This window comes from Rhinopithecus bieti, unplaced genomic scaffold (genome assembly GCF_001698545.2).
Source record: "Rhinopithecus bieti isolate Rb0 unplaced genomic scaffold, ASM169854v2 scaffold_4820, whole genome shotgun sequence".
Taxonomy (NCBI): domain Eukaryota; kingdom Metazoa; phylum Chordata; class Mammalia; order Primates; family Cercopithecidae; genus Rhinopithecus; species Rhinopithecus bieti.
In genome coordinates, this window is record NW_016804598.1 from 1,925,466 (window position 1) to 1,939,725 (window position 14,260).

The 14,260-nt window shown below is 43.2% G+C and overlaps 1 protein-coding gene across 5 annotated transcripts in view; it reads right to left on the reverse strand.

Annotated features, from left to right (window-relative positions):
* The window catches only part of LOC108527859 (protein FAM13B-like), a 53,512-nt gene that overhangs the window by 32,630 nt on the left and 6,622 nt on the right, over positions 1-14,260 (reverse strand). The window contains exon 1 of one of the 5 annotated variants that reach the window (XM_017869347.1): positions 5,450-5,546. The exons of 2 other annotated variants lie outside the window; for them this stretch is intronic. The gene's annotated coding sequence lies outside the window, so the exon portion shown is untranslated. Of the gene's footprint in view, positions 1-807; positions 976-1,667; positions 1,689-5,449; positions 5,547-14,260 lie in introns of those variants that run through there. 2 more of the 5 variants (XM_017869350.1, XM_017869348.1) reach the window with 2 other exon arrangements.

Below are 14,260 nucleotides of genomic sequence, written 5' to 3' on the forward strand. Positions count from 1 at the left end.
CGAGGGTCCCCACCCCACAGCGTCCCGGGCCGCGGCCCTGGGTCCTGCAGGCTTGAGGACCGCGGTTCGTCTCCCACCATTTGGGCTCCTGAGTTAGGGTGCGAGCAGCCAGGCGCGGGCCCGGGGCGGGTTGTGGGATCCTCGGTTTGGGAGATTGGGAAGCAGAGAGGACACTGGGGAGAGGAAGTAGGAAAGATAAAAGGAAAATCCGGAACACAGAGATCGCTTCTGGTTTCTGCAGAGGAAGCCATGCCCCTCCCTGCAGGCGGCCAGAAAAACCCAGGGCGCCCATATCCAGGTGAGGAGCACAGAGACCTGAACCAAAAACCGCAGGGGGAGGCCTAAGCGGTGACTCCCGTTCCCATTCCCAGAGATGTGAGTTAGGTCCGGTACCACGGGGCTGCACCTGCGTCCTGCCTGCCCCCACCCTACCCCTTCACCTAAGGACCTGACCTAGACTCCAGAAAGAACTGTAAGGCTTCGGTACCTTGACAGTCTGGGACTGTGGAAGTCGACAGGCTGCGGGCTCACAGGGAGCTTCGTATACTAAAATCAGCCAGCTCCGGAGGCAGAGCTGAAAGGAGGCAGAAAGAATGAGCTCTCTGAACTTGAGTTGGTACTTACTTGCATAGCTACCCAGACCAACCCTACAACTCCCTTGAGCTCACAAAGGTATGAATATTCAGACAATCTCTTCTTTGCTATGTCTATTAAGGGCTTTGAGATCTTCCATTTGGCCTCCTTGACGGCCGGTAGATCAACACCTGCACAAAAAATAGCAGCCACCACAATTCAGTTGTCCCTTACCTGCCTGAGCTGGAAGTCAGTAACCTGGAAAATGTAAAACAAGAACCCTCATAGAACTTGGGACAAGATTTGAAAAAAATAAAGTCATCCTATGAAATGATATGTAAATGGGCTACAGAGGCCAGAGTGTCTCCCACATTTCATCAGAGAGACTAACCCATCTGTAACCTAAGTGTCACATACCCAGTTGATGCTGTCATAACCGAAGGGTGGGGTCCATAAAGAGTCTAAAACCAGAAGAATCTGAATAAGAATGTTCTATGAGGCTCCCAGGAACTCTGTCCAGGAATGAGGCAACTGATTCTAATGACCAGAACCAACACTTACTCTCACGGCAGTTAAATCTGAATTCAGATTCACTCACTCATTCAACAGATACTTAGTGAATGCTTACTATGTTCTAGTCTCTTAAGATACATCAGTAAATCCCTGCCTTCGTGGAGTTTATATCCTAGTAAACCTAAATTCTGGATCTCCTTTGAGAGCATACAAAGGCCCATACTCTGATTCCAAACTCAGCCAGTAGCCTTTCCATCGTTCTGGGAGTCTCTCGAATAAATCTACATACCCAGTAAGAAGCGATTGTCCAAGGCATATGACTATGACTAGTTATACTAGCTATACAGTTTTTGTCAATAAATTCATATCATGGTTTACAAATCGGACACTGTTCACTGGGTTGAATTGTTTTATCCAAATTAATTTCTCGGAGCCTGATTAAACTTGAGTGAAGTGAAACAAAAGTTTCCAAATCTGCCAAACAGGATCAACAGAGCCTGATTTCAGAGCAGCCCAGTGAAGGTGCAGCCTGTGCAGTTAGCCTTGTATCTCTCTTTAAATATCTTAAATGAAAGCTTTACCTGTGATTCCATGCTTGGAGAAGAGGAGCAATATGATTGCTTCAAAAGCTTTATCGTAAGTGAATAAAAGTTTTGAGAGTAAATCCAAAGAGAGTTAAAAACTTCCTCAGCTGCCCCACATATGCAACACAGGCTCTTGTTGACATAACTGACTGTAATAAATACTTTGCTCTGAGTATGAAACCTAAGATGTAAGCTCCCAGAGGGAAGGATTCCCTTGCCTTTTTGTGTGTATGTGTGTGTGAGACAAGGTCTCGCTCTGTCACTCAGGCTGGGGTGCAGTGTCTGGGTTATGGCTCAATGCAGCCTCAACTTCCTGACCTCCAGCAGCATTCCTACCCTAGTCTCCTGAGTAGCTGGGACTACAGGGACATGCCACCATGCCCAGCTAATTTTTTTTTATTTTTTTAGAGATGGGTTTCCCGATGTTGCCCAGGACTGTCTTGAACTCCTGGCCTCAAGTGGTCCTCCCACCTCAGCCTCTCAAAGTGCTGTGATTACAGGCATGAGCCACCGTGCCCGGCATCCCTTACATTTTTATACCGTACCCACAAAGTATGGGATCTCAAAAAACAGATGAATTGATCAGTGACCATTTTCCCCATCAAGAACTCCAGAACATATCCTTGGAAGATATATTCTCTAGATCCCACTTGATAATATTAAAACAGTATGTTCAACATAGGGAGCACATGGGCTATAATTCAAAACAAACTTTTATTTTGTGTCTTTTGCCATGCCTTTCAATTTGTGCAGTGGGAGTAGATCTGTCATGTACCTAATTGAAAACTCAGGCAGGTTCCATGAGTTTTTAGGGGTTCTGTGGTCTCCTTAGGAATAGAGTCCTATTGTCATTGAGTCACGAAGAGTGAAACGTTTTCCTCTTTTTCAGCTGGGAACAGTTGTCTCGTTGCTTGCCCCAAAGAGGGGACCATAGTCATCTTTAACCTGCCTGGTCTTTCTCCTCCCAGCTTAACTAACCATAACCAAATCTGGGGAATGCAGGGAGAAAAAGGAGCAGGAAAGTTGTTAACTTTGTATGATGGTTTGACATTCCCTGGAAAAGGTAGATGCTTAAAGCTGACTTTTTTTTCATGGATACCTCAGAGGCCACCACCATCCCCTTCTCTGATGGTTTCTCCCCATAATTCTATTGGTCTAAGTATAAAGCTATTTTGGTAGTTCTTTACTTCTTTCCACACACCTCCAACTACTTGTCTGTTGAAACCTGGGCATCTCTGTAAAGGCCCTGTCAGATAGGACCTGAGATGACTCTCACACTCCTCCATTTGCAAGCGACCCTTTATTGTGGGACAAGGTTGTGCACTCCGTACCCTAGGGGGTGCCGTTCACATCATCCTCACTGTAGTTTTGTATGTTATTTATTTTGATGTTTTTCCAGCAGGTGGCAGTAAAGTATTTTGTCCAAACTAAATTACAACGACTACTTCCCTATAGATGGAAGCAAAGCATCTGGACAAAGGAGAGCTATTTTCTCATAGTGCTGCTGTGTTAGCCTAGTGGCAGCTCTGTATGGTTCACACCTGGTCCACAGGAAGCTCTCACGCACCTCTTGCCCGAACAAACTTGAGAGTACAGGCTAATCCCAGTGCATATTCAACATTCCTCCACTCTGCTGCCAAAACAGCCACCAGCCTATGGGAGTCAGACACAGGCCCACAGTGCCCCTCGGACTGCAAGAGGCACAGATCAAGTGCTCTGAGCAGTTCCATTGAAGGCCCACTGCCTCAACTTGAGGTAAAAGGTAGGCAGGCACCTGTGGTAAGAATCACAGCTCACCAGCAACAGTCTCCAAAGACATTGTCCTCAATAATTCTGATTTGGCCATTTATAACTAAATAACTGTGAGTATTTAATCTACCTGCTTTGTCTAAATCCTCTGAAATTTCTAGAGAGGGTCTATCTCAGAACACTTTAGTTTTTTGGTGGGTGGGGGGAAGAAGATGGTTTCTTTTGTAATATCTTGTTGCTTCAGTTAAAACAGTGGTTCTCAACTGTGACAATTTTGGGGGACCACGTGTGCAGACATTTTTGGGTTTTTTTAAACATTTTTTTTTCCTTCTGAATTCAGGATCTGTTGAATGCAAACATTTTTGATTGTCACCACTGGAGACAATCAGCTATTGGCTGGTGGGTGAAGGTCAAGGATGCTGGTAAACATCCTTTATGGCACAGGACAGCCCCTACAGCAAAGAACAGCAATTCTGTTTGTTACAGAGACGAGAGAATACCTCACTAAAAGAATACTTCAAAATTACATCACTTTTTCTTTTTTCCTACAAATTCTTCACCTGTAGATGGAAACGTCACATTTCAATATATCAATAGAGTCAAAAATAGCATTTGCAATAGCTATTTGGCCAGGATGAGAAGTGACTGGTAGACTAAGCTTTTGTGTTTCTAAGACTCCCTCTGGAGATGAGGCTATGCCAGGAAAATTACCACTTAAGATAAGATTGTTATTTATTTGCAAGATGACTTTCAAGCCTAGAAAACAAGCATTCTATCTAGCTCATCTGAACAGGGGCATTATGCCTCTCTGAAGTAAGGTCATGAGTCACATCACTGTAGAAGGAATGTATCTTTGCTACAACCTGGACTGCATTCTAGATGCCAGGAAGGACCTCAGCATAGCTGCCTCCCCAAGGTCACCAGTGTCACTGGAATGAGACTTGAAGTCGGGAAGTAGCTCTCTGTCTCTGCAGTTACTTTACAGATGGCTAATAATGCCCTCATTATTCACAGAGAATGTAAATAGCTTCTTCCCTCCTTTACATGAGTTTCACTGAATTCAGCTCTTCCAGATGTAGCAGGATGTTGAGCCCATCCCTTGCACCATCAGTAAGGAAACTTTTAATCAGGTGTCCTCCTTACCCTTACTGAACTCCTTGAGCAAGGCTGTTTGAGTACTAGGATAAGGATTAACTTGTGTTCAGTCAAGACTGGCTTGTCTTTCTTAATACAATGTTAATAAGAAACTGGACCCACCCTAGCCAGAAAAGCCAAAAAGATATATTCTGTCCCCACCAATTCTATCATTTAAAAGTAAAATAGATACAACAAACATTCCAAGCTCCAGTTCTAGCCCTGTTATTAGCCTTGTGACTCTAGTCAAGTTACTTAACTTAGTTGTACCTTAGAGTCCCCATCAGTCAAATAGGGAAACTAAGACTTAAATAAATTGGTATGCATAAAAGTGCTTTATTAGCCATATACTATAATTTTTTCAGTTCCCGCTCCTATACTGCATTCAGAGGCCTCGAGAACAATCTGAAAATGTCTTGCTTTCATATCTGGATTTTTATTGCTAGGAATGAGGCCCCGTGTGAAAACCTTTCTTAACGGAAGTTGCCAAATCTTTGTCTATTTGTAAATGAAAACCAAGAACCACTAAGAATTCCCCCAAACTCTCGGTGCTGGTTTTAAGATCTTCTGAGCCTTGTAAGTTACAGTAAATACAAGCACACCTCTTCCCCAATTAGAAGCATATTTACACTGCCCATTTGTAGAACAAGACATGACTATAAATACAGATAGGAAGCCATCATTTCATGAAGTCTTGTGTGTAGGGAAAAACAAGTGCAAATGGAGATGAGATTGTGACTACTCTTGATCCTCACAGAGCAGTAAAATGCAATCAAATTCAGTCAAATTCAGCTAATTAATTTCCTCCTTCTTGAGGTAGTCTCCTCTACTGAGAATTAAGGAAGGACTAAAAACACATCAAATTTAAATCCTCTGATAAAAGAGAAGCAACTCACCATTAGAGAGATGTATTGCTGGCTCTTCCAAGAAATGGAGTGGAAATCTTTCTGTGCCACTTTGCCCAGGACCATTGTGCCAGTGTGCAAGAATGTGTGTTTTCATAAACAGAAAATATCACTAGCTGCAAAGAGAAGAAACTGTTCCAGAGTGTACAAATGCCACGCCAACCTCCAAAATAATGGCAAATACTGTTCTGATCTTAGTAACCCAGAATAACCTTTGTGCCACTTACTTATTCAACACATACTTCTTGGGCAGCTATTATGGGTCAGGCATTGTGCTAGGGGACATGATCACGATCTCTGCCCTGGAAAAGCTTCATCTTATGTATCTCTGGAATAAAATCTTTTGGTGGAATAGAACCAAAGTTAACATAATGTGGATTTCAGCTTCTATATTCACTCATATAGCCACTGGTGCCAGTCACATCCAGTTTGGAGAGCTGGAACAATTGACAGTAAGTCTCATCTTTGCCAAGTCCACATATTTGGCCTGATAACTTAGAATTCAGTGTATGACAATAATGTAAGCCAATACTATAATCAGCTATAAGACTAATTTGTTTTGGCTTCTTTATTAAATTCCTATAATCAGCTAAATATTTTTTCCACAGTCAGAACTTTTATTGTTAAAAATAAATGCATAACAAAGAATAAATATCCCTTTCTCTTCTTCCCTCTGCCTGTGTCCATATAGGGGAAAGAAAAAAGTGCTCAGAGATTCAGTGAGATTATGACCTTCACAAAATCATGAACTTTCTGCTGCCTTTTTAACCAGAAATCTAGGCAGGAGGGTCTCACCATTTTGTATACCCTCCCTGTTCCTTAGAGGCTCTAGGCTTTTGAGCCTTCCTATCATTTGACCAGCTAGGTTGCTTCTCAACACCTCTTTTTCCCCCTTTGAGTCAGGGTCTTGCTTTGTCTCCCAGGTTGGGGTCCAGTGGCCCAATTATAGCTCAATATCCCAGGTTCAAGCAATCCTCCCACCTCAGCCTCCCAAGTAGCTGGGACTACAAGCTATAGTATATATATTTTGTAGAGACGTATTATCACTACGTTGCCCAGGCTGGTCTCTTAACTCCTGGGCTCAAGAGATCCTCCCACCTTGGCCTCCCAAAGTGCTGGGATTATAGGCGTGAGCCACCATGCCTAGCCTTCAGGCACCTTTCATTCAGACCACATTTTCTGTGGCAAACTGACAACGCCAATGTTTGCAGATTGCGGTCTAACTACAGCTGTATGTTTTGCCAAATATTTACACCTAACTGCTCTTTTCCACTAAAGTAGATAACAATTTACAGAAGCATTTAATGTTTTCTGAATCCCCAAGTTCATCAGCAGAGAAGCTCCAAAACATGAAGGTGTACATTCCTATTTTAGGCCTTCATAGAAAGAAACCAACCTGGCTGGGTGTGGTGGTTCAAGCCTGTAATCCCAGCACTTTGGGAGGCCGAGGCAGGTGGATCACGAGGTCAGGAGTTCAAGACCGGCCTGACCAACATGGTGAAACCCCATCTCTACTAAAAATACAAAGTTAGCCAGGCGTGGTGGCACATGACTGTAATCCCAGCTACTGGGGAGGCTGAGGCAGGAGAATCGTTTGAACCCAGGAGACAGAGGTTGCAGTGAGCCGAGATTGCACCACTGCACTCCAGCCTAGTGACAGAGCGAGACTCCGTCTAAAAAAAAAAAAGGCTGGGCGCGGTGGCTCACACCTGTAATCCCAGCACTTTGGGAACTTTGGGAGGTTGAGGCAGGAGGATCACAAGGTCTGGAGTTCCAGACCAGCCTGGCCAATATGGTGAAACCCTGTCTCTACTAAAAATACAAATAAAAAATCAGCCGGGCATGGTGGTGCATGCCTGTAATCCCAGCTACTCAGGAGGCTGAGGCAGAAGAATTGCTTGAATCTGGGAGGCAGAGGTTGCGGTGAACCAAGATCGCGCCACAGCACTCCAGCCTAGGCGACAGCGGGAGACTCCATCTCAAAAAAAAAAAAAAAAAAAAGGGAGATAATAGAATGGAGGGAAGACAATATTCAAAGAATAGTGGCTGAACATTTTCCAGAATTGAAGGTAAATATCCTAAATTCTAGAAGACTAAAACTTGCCATGCTGGAAAGTATAAAATGCACACATAGTTAAAGTTTAGTACCCAGAGAGAAAGGGGATCTTAAAATTAGGCAACAAGAAAAGACATTAGGCCAGGTACAGTGGCTCACGCCTGTAATCCCAGCACTCTGGGAGGCCAAGGTGAGCGGATTGCCTGAGGTCAAGAGTTCAAGACCAGCCTGGCCAACATGACAAAACCCTGCCTCTACTAAAAATACAAAAATTAGCCAGATGTGGTGGCACACGCCTGTAATCCCAGCTACTCAAAAGGCTAAGGCAGGAGAATCGCTTGAACCTGGGAGGCAGAGGTTGCAGTGAGCTGAGATTGCACCACTGCACTCCAGCCTGGGTGACAGAGCAAGACTCCATCTCAAAAAAAAAAAAAAAGAAAAGAAAAGACACTAATCTTCGAAGGAAAGATAATTTGGCTGACAACAGACCTTTCAATAGTAACAACAGAAACCAAATGATACTGCAGTGTATCTTCAAAACGTTAAGAGAAAATTACCATCTTCCAGAAGGAAGATTCAAAATGCGAGAAGTAGTGGTGAACAAAGAAAATCGTTTGCATGTTTGCTATAAATCTAAACACTATCCAAAATAATGGCAACAATGTCTAAATTCTACTATTGTTCAATAATTTTACATGTGCTATTGTGAGAGGGTAAATGAAAGTATTAGAAGGCTTTGTATTGTTTAAGAGTAGGCTAAATAAGTTTATAATTTGTTGAGTTAAATATACATGTTAAAATGTCTACATAATCACTATAAGAAATTAAACAGTATATATAACTTCCAGTTTATTAGGGGATAAAATAAAATGGGAAGATCTTAATTTTAAAATGGATAAAAAATTTTAAAGGAGGACAAATAGTAAAACATTAGATAGCAGAAATAAGTTCAAATATGAGTAATTACAATCAGTGTAAATATATTAATTCCTAATTAAAAGTAAAAGAGCTGGGCATGTGGTTCACACCCATAATCCCAGCACTTTGGGAGGCCAAGGCAGGAGAATTGCTTAAGCCCAAGAGTTTGAAACCAGCCTGGGCAACATAGCAAGACCCCATCTCTTAAAAAAAAAATTTTTGGTCGGGGGTGGCACTGAGACGGGAGAATCACTTGAGCCTGGGAATTCAAGCCTGCAGTAAGCACCACTGCACTCCAGCCTGGGCAGCAGAGCAAGACCCTGTCTCAAAAAAAAAAAAAATAGCCAGGGACAGTGCTTTGTACCTGTAATCCCAGCTAGTCAGGAGGCTGAGGCAGGAGGATCATTTGAGCCCGGAAGTTTCAAGGTTACGGTGAGCTATGCTCGCACCACTGCACTCCAGCCTGCGCAACAGGAGAAGACCCTGAAGTTCATAGCTGCATTTTTTATATTGGCCAAAAAAAATGGAAACTGAAGCTCAGGTAGTTATCAATGATAGAATGATGAATGATTAATACAGTATGGTATCTTCATACCATGTAAACAATGAAAATGAACAAACTACAGCTGCAAACAATACGATGAATCACAAAAATAAATGAAAGAAGCCAGACACAAACACATATTGTATGAATCCATTAAAAACAGTTCAAAAGCAGGGAAAACTAAACTATCATTTTAGAAGTCAGAATTGTGTTTAAGGAGGGAAGTCTTTTTGAGGAAGGAAGAAATCAGTAATAAGGAAGGGTCATGAGAAGATATTCCATTTCTTAACCTAGGGGGAAGTTGCATGGATATGTTCACCCAGGGACAATTCAGTGAGCTGTACTCATGATCTGTATACTTCTCCATATATATTTTGTATTTCAAAAGTTTAAAATAAAACTAGCTCCTTAAGTTTTTAAGTTTTTTCTTTAATTGAAATTAAATATAACAGTGTTTCCCCAAAAAAGCAAAACTAAATCATCGTGTTTAGGGATACAAATTAGGGGAAACACTTAAAAAAAAAAAAAAAAAAAAAGCCAGGAAGTGACTAACATAGACATCATGATGCTGGTTCTGGTTCTTTTGGGAACGAGGGGCAAGAGTGCCTGGAGACACAAAAATGAGAATGCTCTTATTCTTGATATGAGCGGTGGTGGTTACATGGGTGTTTGCTTTGTATTAAATTGACCAGGGGCCAGGCGCAGTGGCTCACACCTGTAATTCCAGCACTTTGGGCTGAGGAGGGTGAACCACCTGAAGCCAGGAGTTGGAGACCAGTCTGGCTAACATGGTGAAAGCCTGTCTCTACTAAAAATACAAAAAGTAGCCAGGCGTGATGGCGCAGGCCTGTAGTCCCAGCTACTTGGGAGGCTGAGGCAGGAGAATCACTCGAACCCGGGAAGTGGAGGTTACAGTGAGCTGAGATTGTGCCACTTCATCCCAGCCTGAGCAACAGGGCCAGACTCTGTCTCAAAAAAAAAAAAAAAAAGAACAACAGCAATAAAAGAAATTGACCAGGCCAGCAAGAATCACTTGAGGCCAGGAATTGGAGACCAGCCTGGGCACCATAGTGAGACCCCATCTCTATAAAAATTAAAATTAAAAATTAGCCAGGCATGGTAACACACCTATAGTCCCAGCTACTCAGGAGGCCGAGGTAGGAGGATTGCTTGAGGCCAGGAGGTCAAAGCTGCAGTGATCCATGATTGTGCCACTGCACTCCACCCTGGGTGACACAGAGAGACCCTGTCTCAAAAATAATAATAAATAAGAATAAATTATTGACCTGTGTTTACCTTGTTAGGGCATTATTCTTTTTTCTTTGAGACTGAGTCTTGCTCTGTCGCCAGGCTGAAGTGCAGTGGCACAATCTCGGCTCACTGCAACCTCCACCTCCCGGGTTAAAGCGATTCTCCTGCCTCAGCCTCCCAAGTAGCTGGGATTACAGGCATGCGCCACCACATCTGGCTAATTTTTTATATTTTAGTAGAGACAGGGTTTTACCATGTTGGTTAGGCTGGTCTCGAACTCCTGACCTCATGATCCGCCCGCCTTGGCCTCCCAAAGTGCTGGAATTACAGGCATCAGCCACCGCGCCCAGCCTCTTTTTTTCTTTTCTTTTCTTTTTTTTTTTTTTTTTTTTTTTTTAAAAAAAAAGGGGTTTTTTTTTTTTCCCCCGGGTGGTCTCAAACTCCTGGGCTCAAGCAATCTTTTTGCCTCACCTTCCCAAAGTGTTGGGATCACAGGTGTGAGCCACCATACCCAGCCGGGATATTTTGTATATGAATATTGCACAATAAAAAGGGGGTATTTTGGTATTTTTATTAGAGAAAGTATCTCACTCCATCTCCCAGGCTGGAGTACAGTGGCCCCATTATAGCTCATTGTAGCCCAGAACTCCTGGGCTCAAGTGATCCTCCCACCTCAACCTCCTGTGTAGCTGGAACTATAGGCACATGCTGTCACGCCCAGCTTTTTTTTTTTTTTTTTTTTTTTTTTGGGTAGAGACAAGGTCTTGCTGTGTTGCCCAGGCTGGTCTTGAACTCCTGGCCTCAACAGATCCTCCAACCTCAGCCTCCCAAAGTGCTAGGATTACAAGCATGAGCCACTGCACCAGCCTAAAAAAGATATTTTAAAGCAAGCTTTTAAAAAAAGATAATAGGCCGGGCGCTGTGGCTCACACCTGTATTCCCAGCACTTTGGGAGGCCAAGGTGGGCAGATCATCTGAGGTCAAGAGTTCGAGACCAGACCAACCAATGTGGTGAAACCCTGCCTCTACTAAAAATACAAAAATTAGCCAGGCATGGTGGCACACGCCTGTAATCCCAGCTCTTCAGGAGGCTGAGGCAGGAGAATCACTTGAACCCAGGGGGCGAAGGTTGCAGTGACCTGAGATCGCACCATTGCACTCTAGCCTGGGCGACAAAGCAAGACTCTGTCTCAAAAAAAAAAAAAAAAAACATAAGACAATGTCTTCATGATTCTTAAATAAAACACAACCTTTCCATGGTAAAGTAAGGATTGATAAATTCAGCTATTTTACATTTGACACTATTAAAAAAGTGAAAATTCAAGCCAAAAGACTGGAAAAGTTAGCTACAAAACATTCAACCCCAAAAAGGACTACTATCCACATGATATAAAGAACTTCTGGAAATAAATTTTAATTTTTTTTTTTTTTTTTTTTTTTTTTTGAGACGGAGTCCCTTCGCTCATGTTGCCCGGCTGGAGTGCATTGGTCCGATCTTCAGCTCACTGCAAGCTCCGCCTCCCGGGTTTACCCGCCATTCGTCCTGCCTCAGCCTCCGAGTAGCTGGACTACAGGCGCCCGCCGCACGTCGCCGGCTAGTTTTTTTTCTGTTATTTTTTAGTAGAGACGGGGTCTTCACAGTTGTTAGCCAGGATTGGTCTCGATCTCCTGACCTCGTGATCCGGCCATCTTCGGCCTCCCAAAGTGCTCGGGATTTACTAGGCTTGAGCCCCGCGCCGGGCCAAAAAAATACACTTTTTTATGGGGGTTGCACATAAAAGGAAATCCAAATGCCCAACACATGTATGAAAAATACTCAACCACATTAGTAATCAGGGAAACGCATACTAAAAAATACAACTTTATATCCACCATAATAAACTCACCAGCATGGCCAAAATTAGTAAGTCTGATAGCATCAAGTGATGCGGAACAACAGAATCTTTTTCACTGCTAGTAGCGTGTAAATTCTAAAATTGAAAACATAACTCTAGAACTAAACAATTCCACTCCTGAGTATATATTCTGGAGATCTGTGTGCACAAAGGTAGCAGAATATAGGTAGAAAAATGTTCACATCTGCATTAATTCTAGTAGTCCAAAAATGGAAACAAAACACTCCAGCCACAGAAGGAAAGACCATACAAGGAAATATATATAACAATAAAAAAAGAATGAGACCAGGCATGGTGGCTCATGCCTGTAATCGTAACCCTTTGGGAGGCTGAGGCGGGCAGATCACTTGAGCTCAGGAGTTTGAGATGAGCCTGGGTAACATGGCAAAACCCTATCTCTACAAAAAATACAAAAATTAGCCAAGTGCAGTGGCACACACCTGTAATCACAGCTCCTCAGGAGGCTGAGGTGGGAGGATGGTTTGAGCCGGAGGCTGCAGTAAGCCAAGACCCTATCATTGCACTTCAGCCTGGGCAACAGAGCCAGACCCCATCTCAAAAAGAAAAAAAAGAATGAATAAACTTAGACCTACAGGTAACTGCATGGTTGAATCATAGCAATAAAGAAGGTAAATAAAATACAAAAGAAACCTACAGGATGGCTCTTTTAATAAAGTTCAAAATCAGACAAAACTAGTCAGAGGTACATACACAGGTGGTAAAATTACAAAGTGGCCAGGTATGGTGGCTCACACCTGTAATCCCAACAATTTGGGAGGCTGAGGCGGGTGGATCACCTGAGGTCAGGAGTTCGAGACCAGCCTGACTAACATGGTGAAACCCCATTTCTACTACAAATACAAAAAATTAGCTGGGCATAGTGGCAGGTGCTTGTAATCCCAGCTACTCAGGAGGCTGAGGCAGGAGAATCGCTTGAACCCAGGGGGCAGAGGTTGCAGTGAGCCAAGATGACGCCACTGCACTCCAACTTGAGCAACAAGAGTGAAACTCCATCTCAAAAAAAATTACAAAGACTACGATATGGTTTGGCTGTGTCCCCACCCAAATCTCATCTTGAATTCTCACATATTGTGGGAGGGATGCAGTGAGAAGTAATTGAATCATGGGGGCAGGTCTTTTCCATGCTGTTCTCGTGATAGTGAATAAGTCTCATAAGATCTGGTGGCTTTATAAGGCGGAGTTTCCCTGCACAAGCTCTCTCTTTGCCTGCTGCCATCCACGTAAGATGTGACTTGCTCCTCCTTCCTTCAACCATGATTGTGATGCCTCCCCAGCCATGTGGAACTGTAAGTCCAATAAACCTGTTTCTTTTGTAAATTGCCCAGTCTCGGGTATGTCTTTATCAGCAGCATGAAAATGTACTAACACAGACTAGTAACTGCCAAGCAACTGATTACTGTAAAAGTCAGGATGGTGGTTTATCTCTAAGAAGAGAAAGGCGGTATGTGACAGACAAGAGCCACAAGGCGAGCTTTAAGGAAGGGGCATTGTCTATTTTCTCTTTCCCTAATTGGGTGGTGGCTACACAGATGTTTCCTTTAGAATTTTTCTTTTTGTGCATTTCTGTTTTCTGCCTTTCTTGTATGTGTTTTCATTTTGGAATTGTGAAAGTTGGAAACAACAGGGAATGTAAGTGGTAGTCTCTGAATGGCCTTAGTTTGCTCCTGAAACTCAATTTGGAGCTACTGATAAATGCTGAGTTAATGTCCAGAAAATATATTTAATTCAGTAGTTTAATACTATTATGAGGCCGGGCGCGGTGGCTCAAGCCTGTAATCCCAGCACTTTGGGAGGCCGAGATGGGTGGATCACGAGGTCAGGAGATCGAGACCATCCTGGCTAACACGGTGAAACCCCGTCTCTACTAAAAAAAATACAAAAAACTAGCCAGGCAAGGTGGCAGGCGCCTGTAGTCCCAGCCACTCGGAAGGCTGAGGCAGGAGAATGGTGTAAACCCGGGAGGCAGAGCTTGCAGTGAGCTGAGGTCTGGCCACTGCACTCCAGCCTGGGCGACAGAGCGAGACTCCGTCTCCAAAAAAAAAAAAAATACTATTATGAGACATTATTACTATATCAGAATAAGGGTATTTCTTCTTTTCTTTTCTTTTTTTTTTTTT